At 43.3% G+C, this 13,295-nt stretch overlaps 1 long non-coding RNA gene across 1 annotated transcript; it reads right to left on the bottom strand.

Moving 5' to 3' along the window:
- Positions 1 to 761: 761 nt before the first annotated feature.
- LOC142580189 (uncharacterized) lies at positions 762 to 11,971 on the bottom strand. The gene is made up of 3 exons (XR_012827622.1): positions 11,765 to 11,971; positions 3,784 to 3,876; positions 762 to 1,649 (listed from the first exon to the last, which is right to left on the bottom strand). It is a non-coding gene; the product is annotated as an uncharacterized LOC142580189 (long non-coding RNA).
- Positions 11,972 to 13,295: the final 1,324 nt, after the last annotated feature.

The raw sequence follows: 13,295 nt of genomic DNA, 5'->3' as shown, positions 1-13,295 counted from the left end.
GCTTGGATGCTCCTTTGGTCACCATGTCGTCGGGTTGGCCTCTCCCAGAAGCTTCTGTCTCACTACACAGGGCCTTATGAAGTCCTAAGTCAAGTTAACGACATAAATTACGAGATTTCGCCACTTCAGTTTGATGCATCTTCAAGTCTGACGCCTGTTGACGTCGTGCATGTTTCGCGGCTGAAGCCATACTTCGCTCGCGATTCTTTGCCTACCATGAGCCGAGACGGCGCTTCGCCACCCGGGGGTCCTGTTACGGAAGGATGAAAAAAGAAAGGAAGAAGACCGCAGCACGCTGGCTGCTGCGTGCTGTTGGTGGTCAGCCAGCTTAACTACTCTGCCTCATCTTGTATATTGACACGTGTACTTCTTTATGTTTATTGGGAGACCACTTCTCGCCGCCTAACAAATGTTATCGCACAGCACAGGACGCGCCTGCATGTAAAAGAAGTTTCTGGAATGTTATCGATGGTTCCGTCCACTGTCTTTCACCGCAACTTGTGTTATCTGATTGCATGTGTGCGCGACGCGAATAATGTGGAACATTGTGGAAGGCACGCAGGTCCCAGTGACTGCTCTGGAACATTCGACGACAGATTTATAAAAGCCGACGCGCTTGACCCGCTCATCAGATTTTCGACGACCGCCGATCGTGTTCACCACTACCATCCTTCTTTGAGTGTAGCCTCTTTTGAGGGCACAAGTTCGCCCAATAAAATGCTCGTTTCGTTAATCATAGTTTTGCTGCCTTCTCAACCGTCACTACCACATGACAGTATATATTGTAAATACAGTCTTTCTATGCTCCCAACATCCCCGTAACAGTATGCTTTGCCTCTGGCATGTTCATGATCTCCGATGGTATATAAAACTGTGATGGAGACTAAGCTTCACAAAGAATTATGTTCCATCTCTTCCTTACAGGCTGCTGTGTTTCAGCTAAATCTGCTTTTCCTGTGTCCAGTGGTCTTGTCGCTCAATTAGTGCTTGCCTATTTCTGTTACACTGCAACCTCTCTTCTCCTCTCTCCTCTTGTCCTCCTGTCCTTTTACACTGCTGCAAACTTTTAGATTTCAATACTCGAATGATTAATACAAAGATTGATGCTACCATATTATATGTAACGGCTGTCATGACTGCAATAATTTAGGTGGACCTGAAACTAAATGAAAAAAAAAAAAAAAACAGGCATGTGTGAGTAGGAATAACTTCCTTGTGACAAAACTGGCTCCATGCTAAACTTTGCCTCAAGGAAATTGGTCTTAAAAGTCTCAAAACCCATTTGCGCATACTGCATAAGCCAAGTTTTCCACTCGTCAAAACAGCAGCCGCCACAAAGTGTTAGGAAAGAGGCAAAGAAACCATGCCTTTGCATTCGTACTCTCCTCACAAAGCTTGTGTCATATATGCAATCACTCACCATACACAAACACATTGGTCAACACTGCAATGTTTGGAAGAACCCAAACCAACAATATGTAGCCATTTACCTGCAGTATGCCTCCTGTAACATGAATCCCCACTGTGCTTGGAATCTACATAATTTTTTTTAATTTCTCAGGCATTTGGTGGTAGCGGCCAATGCATTAGACAGAAATCCTGCTACACTGCAGCAATGTTCAGAATGTAGTATGAGGTGCTCTGTCTGGCTGGAAGTTGAAGATTGAAATTATATTAGTCGTTAAAATATAGTAGCCAGTATTGAAACTACACATGCACTCAAGGCTGAGCCACATTATGAGAACACGGAAGAGCAGACACACACTTGAGCTGCATTGTGTAGCTTTACCAACAAGCCCAGCTGTACACTGAAGTAAGGCATGTTTTGGGCTAGTCAGCTCGTAGCTTCAGCAAAATTTTAAACTCTGCGAGGAAGGCAGGACATGAACAAAAACATAGATGCATGCACAAAGTGTAGACTTCCGACTGGCTTTGTTTGGTGACGGCAGAGAGTTTATAAGGTTCTTCAAAATGGCAAAACAAAGAACATTCGCAAAGAAATTGTGCACGAGGCAGTGACAAAAATAGCAAGGCCACCTGTGCATTAAGAGCGCAGTAGAGTCCCAATGTGCACATCTAAGAATTCTATTTCTTTCCTTGATAGGGATCAAGAGGTTGAGCTAACTTAGTTGTCACACCTTTTAGCGATGTGGAATGCCTTGATGACTTCTCTTTCTGTTCTTCAGTTTGCCTTCGAAAGGAATTTATTCTGTTCCTCATAAGGCTGGCAGCTTTTGCTGTCGCAGCTCCTGCACTGCAAGAGGAGATTCTCAAGGAAAGAATTAAAGTCTTAGATGGGCACATTAAGACTCTCCTGCACTCTTAATGCAGACATGGCCTTGATATTTTTCGTCAATACCTCGTGCACAAATTATTTGCAATTGCTCCTTGTTTTGCTATATTGAAGTACCTTATATATTCTTTGCTTTCACAAAATAAAACCAGTTGGAAGCCTGTGCTTTGTGTGTGTCTATGTTTCAGTTCACGTCCTGTCTTCCTCGCGCAGTTTAAAATTTTTCCTAAACAGTTGTATAGCTTGTGTATACGATGAGTAATTAATATTATGATGACTGCAGCACAGCAATGGTCTAGCGGCATAGTGTAGACATAGTATAGAGATGGTACTAAGTTAAAAATTTGGAAATGCCGTAAATTGTGTAATCAACTCTTATCCCTCGGTTTCCCACAACTGCAGAGCACTTGACCATTGCAGCAGTCAGGCATGCTGTATATTGGGCAGTGCCAGGAATTGCGAGATCGAGACAGGCTGCTACTAGAAGTTCCTTGGGCCAGGTGATAACTCAAATACATCCAAATATTTCTATATTTCACTATATAAACCTTTGTAGAATGAGGAACTTTTCAAGGGTGAAGTTGTTTAAAGGAAAACTATTACTAAATAGTGACCAGTTCCTTTTGTTTTGTAAGCCAGATTGCATGTATTTGACATTGCTTACTGACTCTTAATTATTCTCGCTGTCCAATACAAGCATATGCACTCACATATGTTTTCAAACCAAACTATTTTGTGGAGCCATGTATGTGTTGGAATAACATTGGTCCCAATACAGAGCTTTGTGGCACACCAGATCTTACTAGCGATCGCGGAGAAGAAAGTTAATTAGTAGTTACAAATTGGTACCGGTTAGTTAAGAATTTACTAATCCAATTCGTAGTCCTGTCAATTCGAAGTTTACTGTCGTTTGTGTATCGGACCAAGCCGATGTCCCCTGGCCTGGGCGGTCCCTGGCGCTTCACCTAGTGGTGGCCTTTGAAAATAGCAGCGTGGCACCAGTGGTTGCATCAGGATCTAGGCTCATGAAGATAGACAGCAACGTGCACAGGGCAAGGAGTTCGGCGGCCTGGTACGCGTCACATTTGTGGAGAACACTATAGTTTTCGCGAGTCCTAGCTCCTACGTAGGGTACCAGTCTGTGCACTGCGTGTGTGTGTGTTGTGCAGGATTGCTCGTTGGCAGCACGTGCTCATGCAGCAGCTGACGGGGCTTCGATGTGTTTCGCCCTGGTAGTGCGGTTGTCTTTGTGGTTCTAGAGCTGCGCTGTCATTGCCCAAGAACAGGATGTATCGGTATGGTGCAGAATTGCAGACTGGGGGCGCTCCATTCTAGTTCCACTCCATTCCTTCAGAGTTGTGGTTTATGTGATTCCAGTCCTTTTGTCGGAGTTCTGACAGTTGAACCATTCCCACTCCTTGAGTGGTCAAACTAATCTACTCCAATCCTCCAATTACAGTAAATAAAACGCTTTCTGTATAATTACTTACTACTTGCGCCCTGATGCGATAGCGTAGAGGTAGAGCATCTGCCTCACGTGCAAAAGGACTGTGGTTCAAATCCCGGAGCCACGCAATTTTCCACTGGATAAAAAAAAAAATCCACATGTTGATACAGCTGTATAAACAGGCCTGGTGGCCTGACCCCGGTGACCAGAACCGGTAATGCACTCCCTCACCAGAGCAGGATTGGCCACCTTGGTGCAGTACGTGGCCACAACTTTCTATATGAATAGAACAATAGTCCCCAGCAGCTACAAAGCAACTGACCATTGCGGCGGTCAGACCTGTGATGCAGCAGAGCGTGCTAAGAATCTCTGGATCTGGACAGGCCGCCATTGGAATCTGAACCTGGCAATGTTTAATGCTAGAACGTTTTCTAGTGAGGAGAGTCTAACAGTGCTATTGGAGGAATTAGCGGACATTAAATGGGATATAATAGAGCTCAGTGAGGTTGGGAGGACAAATGAAGCATATACAGTGCTAAAAAGCGGGTACATGCTGTGCCACCAGGGCTTAGCGGAGAGACGAGGACTAGGAGTCGGATTCCTGTTTAATAAGGATATAGCTGGTAACATACAGGAATTGTATAGCATTAACGAGAGGGTGGCAGGTCTTGCTGTTAAACTTAATAAGAGGTACAAATTGAAGGTCATACAGGTCTACGCCCCTACATCTAGTCATGATAACCAGGAAGTCGAAAGCTTCTACGAAGACGTGGAATTGGCGATAGGTAAAGTCAAAACAAAATACACTATACTGATGGGCGACTTCAATGCCAGGGTAGGCAAGAAGCAGGCTGGAGAAAAGTCAGTGGGGGAATATGGCAAAGGTTCTAGGAATAGTAGGTGAGAGTTATTAGTAGAGTTTGCAGAACGGAATAATTTGCGGACAATGCATACCTTCTTCCGCAAGCGGGATAACCGAAAGTGGACGTGGAGGAGCCCTAATGGCGAGACTAAAAATGAAATAGACCTCATACCCTGTGCTAACCCTGGCATCATACAAGATGTGTACGTGCTCAGCAAGGTGCGCTGCAGTGACCATAGAATAGTAAGATCTCGAATTAGCCTAGACTTGAGGAGGGAATGAAAAAACTGGCACATAAGAAGCCGATCAATGAGTTAGCGGTAAGAGGGAAAATAGAGGAATTTCGGATCAAGCTACAGAATAAGTATAGGGCTTTAACTCGGGAAGAGAACCTTAGTGTTGAAGCAATGAACGAAAATCTTATGGGCATCATTAAGGAGTGTGCAGTAGAAGTCGGTTGTAACTTCGTTAGACAGGATACCAGTAAGCTATCGCAGGAGACGAAAGATCTCATTTTAATGCCACCCCTTATACATAGCTTTCATTGATTACAAGAAAGTGTTTGATTCAGTCAAAACCTCAGCAGTCACAGGCATTATGCAATTGGGGTGTAGACGAGCCATATGTAAAAATACTAAAAGATATCTACAGTGGCTCCACAGCCACCGTAGTCCTTCATAAAGAAAGCAACAAAATCCCAATAAAGAAGGGTGTCAGGCAGGAAGATACGAACCCTCCAATGCTATTCACAGCATGTTTACAGGAGGTATTTAGAGACCTGGATTGGGAAGAATTGGGGATAAGAGTTAATGGAGAATACCTTAGTTACTTGCGATTCGCTGATGATATTGCCTTGCTTAGTAACTCAGGGGACCAATTGCAATGCATGCTCACTGACCCGGAGAGGCAAAGCAGAATGGTAGGTCTGAAAATTAATCTGCAGAAAACTAAAGTAATTTTTAAGTCTCGGAAGAGAACAGCAGTTTACGATAGGTAGCGAGGCACTGGAAGTGGTAAGGGAATACATCTACTTAGGGCAGGCAGTGACCGCGAGTCCGGATCATGAGACCGAAATAATCAGAAGGATAAGAATGGGCTGGGGTGCGTTTGGCAGGCATTCTCAGATCATGAACAGCAGGTTGCCATTATCCCTGAAGAGAAAAGTGTATAACTGGTGTGTCTTACCAGTACTCACCTACGGGGCAGAAACCTGGAGGCTTACAAAAACGGTTCTACTTAAACTGAGGACGACACATCGAGCTATGGAAAGAAGAATGATGGGTGTAACGTTAAGGGGGTAAGATGAGAGCAGATTGGGTGAGGGAACAAACGCGAGTTAATGATATCTTACTTGAAATCAAGAAAAATGGGCATGGGCAGGGCATGTAATGAGGAGGGAAGATAACGGATGGTCATTAAGGGTTATGGACTGGATTCCAAGAGAGGGGAAGCGTAGCAGGGGGCGGCAGAAAGTTAGGTGGGCGGATGAGATTAAAAGTTTGCAGGGACAGCATGGCCACAATCAGCGCATGACTGGGGTAGTTGCTGTTTATTCAAGCATTTTGCAAATGTGGCCCGCTTTTAAGCACCCCTTCTTATGTCTAAAGAAACAGAAATGAACATCCAGTATTCTTTTTTAACTTTCACTAAGCTTATCGTATAGCTCAGTGTTAACATACAGGTTAAAATACAGTATTTACAGGTGAGGTTACAGAAAGCAGTAATAATTGGCAGTAAACACTGCTTGGATGGTGAAAAACATGGGAATCAGGTCATTTTATTTTCGACAATTTTTTTCGGCATAGGAGGCTAAGCAAATGGTGATGTAGCAACACTGTAAAGACTGAATAAGATGGACGTGGAATGCCTTGATGACTTCTCTTTCTGTTTTTTATTTTGCCTTCGAAAGGAATTTATTCTGTTCCAGATAAGAGAGGCAGCTTTTGCATCTGCAACAGAACATCGGTGGATGTTGTGTGAAGCACGTTTTCCATGCTTTTTCACTACCTGAGCAAGGTAACTTTCTTGGTGCTTCATCACGCAATTTATACAATCAACTTCCGTTAATTCTACCCTCACGAGACTGACGGGTCGAATTAAGATGCAAAAACCTGCTGTTTGCAAAGATGCAAAAACCGTTGATTCATTTGGCAATATGTGCTTGAGTAACACGCCTCTGAAACGAATGTGCATCAAATTTCTATTTGTCCACAGTATAAAACTAAAGTAGAAATGACTTAACTCCAAACCAAAGTAGAAACCTATGCGTACCTCATTTTTTAGAATGGCAGCTGATTTTCTAAAGCCAGCTTCGCCATATTACAGCCATGATATGTGGTAAAGCATATGAATGCTACAACCACGGTTTTAGTTTCGCAATCGATTGCACAGCTAGGCAATTTTCGTCTCAATGTCCTTCGAAAACAAAAAGTGTTCGTTAGAAACAGATAAGTACTACAACCGGACATTGTCAGCTACCGTTACTGCTTGAAAGTCTTTCTCGGGTGGGTCAAAAATAGGCATTTCAGAGAGGAGATGGCATTTGTTTAACGCATTCACTGTCCCCTAAGCTCTACTGAGACATGCGCTGCCACTAAAAGGGGTCATTATTGGGGTCTGGTCAAGTTCGCATTATCCAGCGAATGCCAGTTTTAGGATCGAAATGATGAATGTTTAATCCCATAGAAATGCATGGGCGTCGGCCAGGTTCGAATTAACTGAAAAAATTAAATTAACCAGAGTCAGATTATTGGAAGTTTACTATACACATTTTTCTGTTCTCCAAGAAGTTGCCATTTTAATATGTAGTTTTCTTCTATCAGTGCGGCAATGGTGCTAAATTTAGCATTTGTTTGAATCATCCATTGTTCCAAGGACAAGCTACAAAGTAGGGGCACACTTTGAGACTTGAAACATTTCCACATATAAAGGCAGGGCATGTTAACATCTGTACAAATAACATAAGTTGGCTGTATTGTCTGCATAGCATGTGGTTGCTTTTTTGGAATGTGGTCTTTCTGTAAAACAAAGTTGCATTTGTTTCAAATAAATTGCTGAACCATTGCTTGTGTGTTTTCCTGTGCTCTCTGTGCTGATTGTGCTTTTGAAAGTGCAGTGAGCAACTGCAGACTGAAATGCACAACGCTTCACTTTATCATGCCAGGAAGCATTTTGGCTTGACAAAGGAGCCTTAACCCCTTCCATGCACACACTTTTTTTGTATGAACACATCAAATGAATGACAGTGACCTCTTCTCCTGTATTTTAAAGCCTGGCAGTGTTAAAGACAGAGTGAAGTTGTACAAATACAATTTACTGTTAAGTATTGCTGCTAAAACCTCATGGTTGTGTATAGTATATGCATGCAGTGCTGGCTATGCCGTGGTAGAGCCGTGAAACAGCTTTCACCACACTGCTTGCTATAGCATTGCTGCGTTCTGCAACCTGAGGTCAAAACTATAAATCTCTAGAAGTTCAGCAGCACAATTGACAGCTATTTCCGTATGTTCGATGCACTCCTGGCCAGGGACTTTTCGTCTTGTAGAAGAAACAGCTTTCACCACACTGCTTGCTATAGCATTGCTGTGTTCTGCAACCTGAGGTCAAAACTATAAATCTCTAGAAGTTCAGCAGCACAATTGACAGCTATTTCCGTATGTTCGATGCACTCCTGGCCAGGGACTTTTCGTCCTGTAGGCAAAATAGATGGCTGCCTCGGACGCTGTTTTGGAAAAAGTGCAGCGTACCTCGAAAGCTTGCTCACAATGCTTCACCAGCAGGTTTTGCCAGCGAGAGTGGAGGGGGGCACAATAATTTGACTTTACATGGTGCGGCACAATACCTTAAAATGCTGCTGCTTCTGGCTTCTATTTACTATGACATGCTGGTGCACCTCAACATGGAGCAACCCCATTTTACTAAAATTCTGAATTCTTCTACCAACATGGTGTGGTGTGGCTATCTATGATCACTGTATAAAACCGGGGCAGACAGCATGTCTAAAAAGTACAAAAGCTGGTATAACTGTAATGAATGACCTGCAGTCATCCGAAATGTGCAAAATCGCAAGAATTGGTCAAACTCAAACACTGCAGAGTTTAAGTAGTCCTGGCACAATTTTTTTCTTATGCGTGTGTAGCTGTCACTCAGTTAACTACACTACAAAACTTCAAATTCCTTCTATGTGCAACAAATATATCCTTAACGCCAACATTTAAACATGTGCCAAAGGCAGTGTGGCCCCATAATCTGGTGACAACATTGCATGGTAGGTCACAAACAAATGATGCATGCTGCAGTTGTTCATGAGTAAGCCATGCCATTATTAGGTCATTGAAAACTGAGCATGTTAGGTGCACTATGCAGCACAATATTGGTCTTTCCTTTCTGTCTTGGTGCACACTGGGGAGTGGGTGCATGTTAAACACCTCAGGCGATTAAAGTTAAGCCAGAGTCCGCAACTATGGCATGCCTCGTAATCGTATCGTGGTTGTGACTTGTAGAACACTAGAATTAAATTAATTTTAATTTAGATGTTTGAGAAGAGTCATAAGAAAATTTATTTAGTGAAGCAAGTCTTAGCACACATTAAGAATCGCTCAAAGCACATGCAGCTTTCAGTGGCATGGTGTGGTCATAAAAGCTGCCATTTGGAACCAGATTAATATAAAAAAATTCAGTCCAAAAGTTTAATGTCAGTGCTCCTTTACCTGTAAGCATGAGGGACACATCTTTAAAGGCATCATCTAAATCCTGTGTAAGTATTTATTGGTGAATATCAAATGGCCCTACATCTAAGGAAGTTATAGGGTGTTATGATTACAGGAAGCCACAAGATTTTTGTTGTGCACTCTTCCTATAGAGACAATATAGGGCAGCAACAAAATAGTTGGGCCTAGTGAAGAATTCATTCAAGATCCTTGCCAATTTGGCAGGTTCACTATGATTAGAGATAATGAAGGCCAAGCACCTTGAAATGCATGCCCAAACCTCATCAGCATTGCATCACTTATTTCAAATAACTTTCATTTTGTCATTTTGCCAGATTAAAAGTTCTCAAAAACCTGCTTGACTGGTTTCAATAACTTTTCGAGAACAGTTTGGTTCCATTCAAATGCAGCATTGTCAGTCTTTAGTGAACTAGACCCATCTTTACTGATATGCAATTAGGTAGATCAAAGCAGATGCTGTCAAAGTGCATGTGCAAGAGTGTTCGGAGTGGGCATTCCTGGGTTATGTTGCCAAGAAGGGAGTTTTGAGCTTAATGCACACAGCAGCTATAGCATATGAAAACCAGCACTTTACTCATTTTTTAGATACCGCAGGGCTTGCGCTAATGCTGGTCATAGTCTACTATAATTTCTACCATATATTGCCCTTGTCATGACAAGTTATTTTTATTGTCCTACAATATATTCCCTCTGTGTACAATCAACATCTCTGCCAAGGACAACAGAAACAATATGATTGGAAACTGCAGAATTGTCCATCTGCGGAGGTGGCTGGCTGATTGCCGTATTAGATGCTTTGTGAGCTGGCATTGATGTGTAAATCTCAACTCATCTGCAAGCATACAAAATAGGCTTTGGGATACCTTTACCACAAGAAGAGAGACTAGAATGACTGTTGCCTGTGACATATGGCACATACCCATGACGAGGGATCGGCTAGGATTCCCTATGAATACAACATCAAATAGCTTTATATTCCCACTAACTTGATAGTACATAATACTGATATCTAACAAAAATAAACAACAATGTAACTGAAAAACGAACAGGTCTACTACGATTGAGCCACAAGGGGTAGGATGGAAACATTTGTGTTAATTGTATGAAAAAAATGTGCCTAAGATGTCATCTTCCCAGCAGCAACAATATGATCATGCACAAACTAGCATTGCTCTTCAGGCACACCCCAGGCTGCTCACACCATTTTCTACAAGATTTGAAGCCCAACAGGCAAAAGGGGTGAATACCTTCAGCATAAAAGAAGACAGTTATCCTATTCCATATCCTCACATGAAACGCAGCAATATTGTTACAAGCCATTTTCACACATTGAAGGCATCAGCAATGTGATGAAGACAATTGAAGCACTCATGTTCTTACTTCCATTGCAATACAAACCTACACTTGGTCATATGAAGGTGCATGTGCCAAATTCAACCGTGTACTGTTATGAGGCACATGGAACAGACATTCCAAGGAAGTGAAATATTTGTAATGCAGTTACTTAATTTGTCCAGTCAGAAGGGCAATGCGCTAAATACAAAAAAAAAAAACGCTACAGGCCCACTATGCAATGCTTTTGCCAAACTATCCAAAACTTCGATGTGTGCAAGTCCACAGTGACCAGGAAAAGAAGTAAACAAATTTCTTGAAGATGGAATGAAAAAGAAATGTTGCGACAATTGAGAAATCAGTTCTTTGCTTTCTAGTGGCACACGGATAGACAGTCGGTGGGCACAATTTGAACTTGAACTCGTGGCAGTGTTGCAGGGGCAAATACCACTCATACTTCCGAGAAGCGTCGGTTACAATACTGAGTTGGAAGGGAAACTTTACAAATACTTCTTCGGAAGTTCAAGCATCTGACCAGTAAGTAGTTGAGCATGACCAGGGGAAATATGATCAATTTCACAAATAGCACCATTCCAAAAGAACTCAGGTGACAACTATTTTTCGAAAAGCCTCTGCGCGCGTTAATACAACCTGAGGCAGCTTAAATCTAGGTCACATGGAATCGAAAAATACAGCAGCGGGTGTAACACTTAAATTTGCTATCTCGCGAACATGAGCGAAAACTTCAATTTGAAAAGGTTTGCTCGAAAGGAAAACTCACGGCCGTAACCCTGCTGCCCATCGCTAGTTGTGTGAATAAAAAATAATAATAAAAAAACATCTGCACGATGAATAGACACTTCGTCGATATTTGAAGCAGATCGTTAGTGGATATGTGCACTGGATAAGAGCGAAACATGTAACCGACTGACTGACAGAAGTAAGGCTCATAGGATAAGTTTTCTCCATCTACACCGATAATGCAGCACGTATTGTGCAATTAAATCGCCCGTAATGCGCAGCAATTACCGCACTCGATTGAAGTCACCATCGCGGCGACGCGCTATTTATTTCAGGACCACGAAAAACAAGGTATTCACCTAAGTACAGCGGCGGTTTACCTGTCGGCAAGCCCCTAACTTGCATATGACGAAAGCAAATGTCACGGAGTCCAAGCCCACGATTGCTCAAGTAAAACTGCGCTCGCACGAATATCGCGCACGTTATACGCTTTCGACACGCACAAAAGCACGCCAAGCGCGCGCAGAACCTCTTGCAGCCGACACGACGGCAATGGCTAATCTACGTTCGAGAGTAGCTCTTTCAAAAAAGTAAAAACAAGCAACAATGTGACGTCACATCCTGCGAAAAAAGAGTTGTTCTCCTTTCTCACCTTCTCTCAGCTCACGCATGCGCAGTGATCACGGAGCACGCCTCGATCGTGCACCCAGGCCCCGCACACTCTCAAGTTCAACAAATGGCCACAGAGGGCGAAAAGTCAATCGAGGCGCGTTTCAGCATAAGCGCGCAAGTGTAGCTACTGTAATTTGGTCGAATACATTAATTCGTGCTTTCTCTGCTAGGGGCGCTGAACATGCCGGATGGATTGGTGGAAAAAAAGTAGGGAAACGACAAAAGACGGAGACGTACAAAAGCACAGTTCGCAATAGGGTATCAGAAAATTTGGACGTGGTAGTTCATAGTGGTTTTTTTTTTCATTGGTGAATCTAGGTAGGATATTAGGCAGCATAGTAGCAAGAGCTTGGTGGCGCAAGCCACCGCCCCGTTCCAAAGGGGACGCTCATAACATCCATCCATCCATCGGATGCCGGAGGCAATATGGAAAATGAGCCGAGAGAAAGGCTTCGAGGTTGTCGAAGTAAACAGGGAAGTGAGAAGTTGTGGTGGTTTTAAACGAGATGGGATCCACTTCAATTACAGGCTAGCACGAGAAGTGGGCTGGCGACTTGGGGGTCGCGCTGTTGCTTCTTTAGGGGGCCCGCGGGCGCTCAGGAGGTCAGAGTAGGTAGTAATAAAGAAGGTCCCCTAGGGGAACATCAGAAGAGCATCGCCGTCGATAACAGGAAAAGGAGGAAAGCAAGAACAAGAGCTCGCCATGCAATAGGCTACATAAACATGCAGGGCGGCAGAAGAAAGGAAAAGTGGGCAGAGATTGAGGAGCAGTTACATAGAGAACAAATAGGGGTGTATGCGGTTACAGAAACGCACCTTAGAGACTCAGAAGAGCCGCCAGTTATTGAGAATTATGTATGGGAAGGGTGCAACAGAACTAAGTCGGAAAGGAAGGGAGGGGGAGTCGGAATGCTCATCCATCAGGGAGCCAAATGGAAAAGAGTAAATTCACAATGTCAAGAGCATCTTTGGTTATCAGGTACAATGAGTGGGAAAGAAACTTGGCTTGGAGTTACGTATTTGTGGACCGGAATAAATTGCACAGAGAAGAATAAAGAGTTAGTGGAATGCATAAGCGCTGATATTAGGGGTTTCGGGAATGGTGCTGAGATAGTCCTATTAGGTGACATGAAACATGCGTCTCCCCGCAGGCCGGCTGAGGCCGGTGAACAATAGAAGGCAACATCCACGTGACCCTGCGTTCCCGGATGTTGGTTC

Source organism: Dermacentor variabilis, chromosome 4 (assembly GCF_050947875.1).
Source record: "Dermacentor variabilis isolate Ectoservices chromosome 4, ASM5094787v1, whole genome shotgun sequence".
Taxonomy (NCBI): domain Eukaryota; kingdom Metazoa; phylum Arthropoda; class Arachnida; order Ixodida; family Ixodidae; genus Dermacentor; species Dermacentor variabilis.
This window is presented reverse-complemented; position numbering and strand designations above follow the sequence as displayed.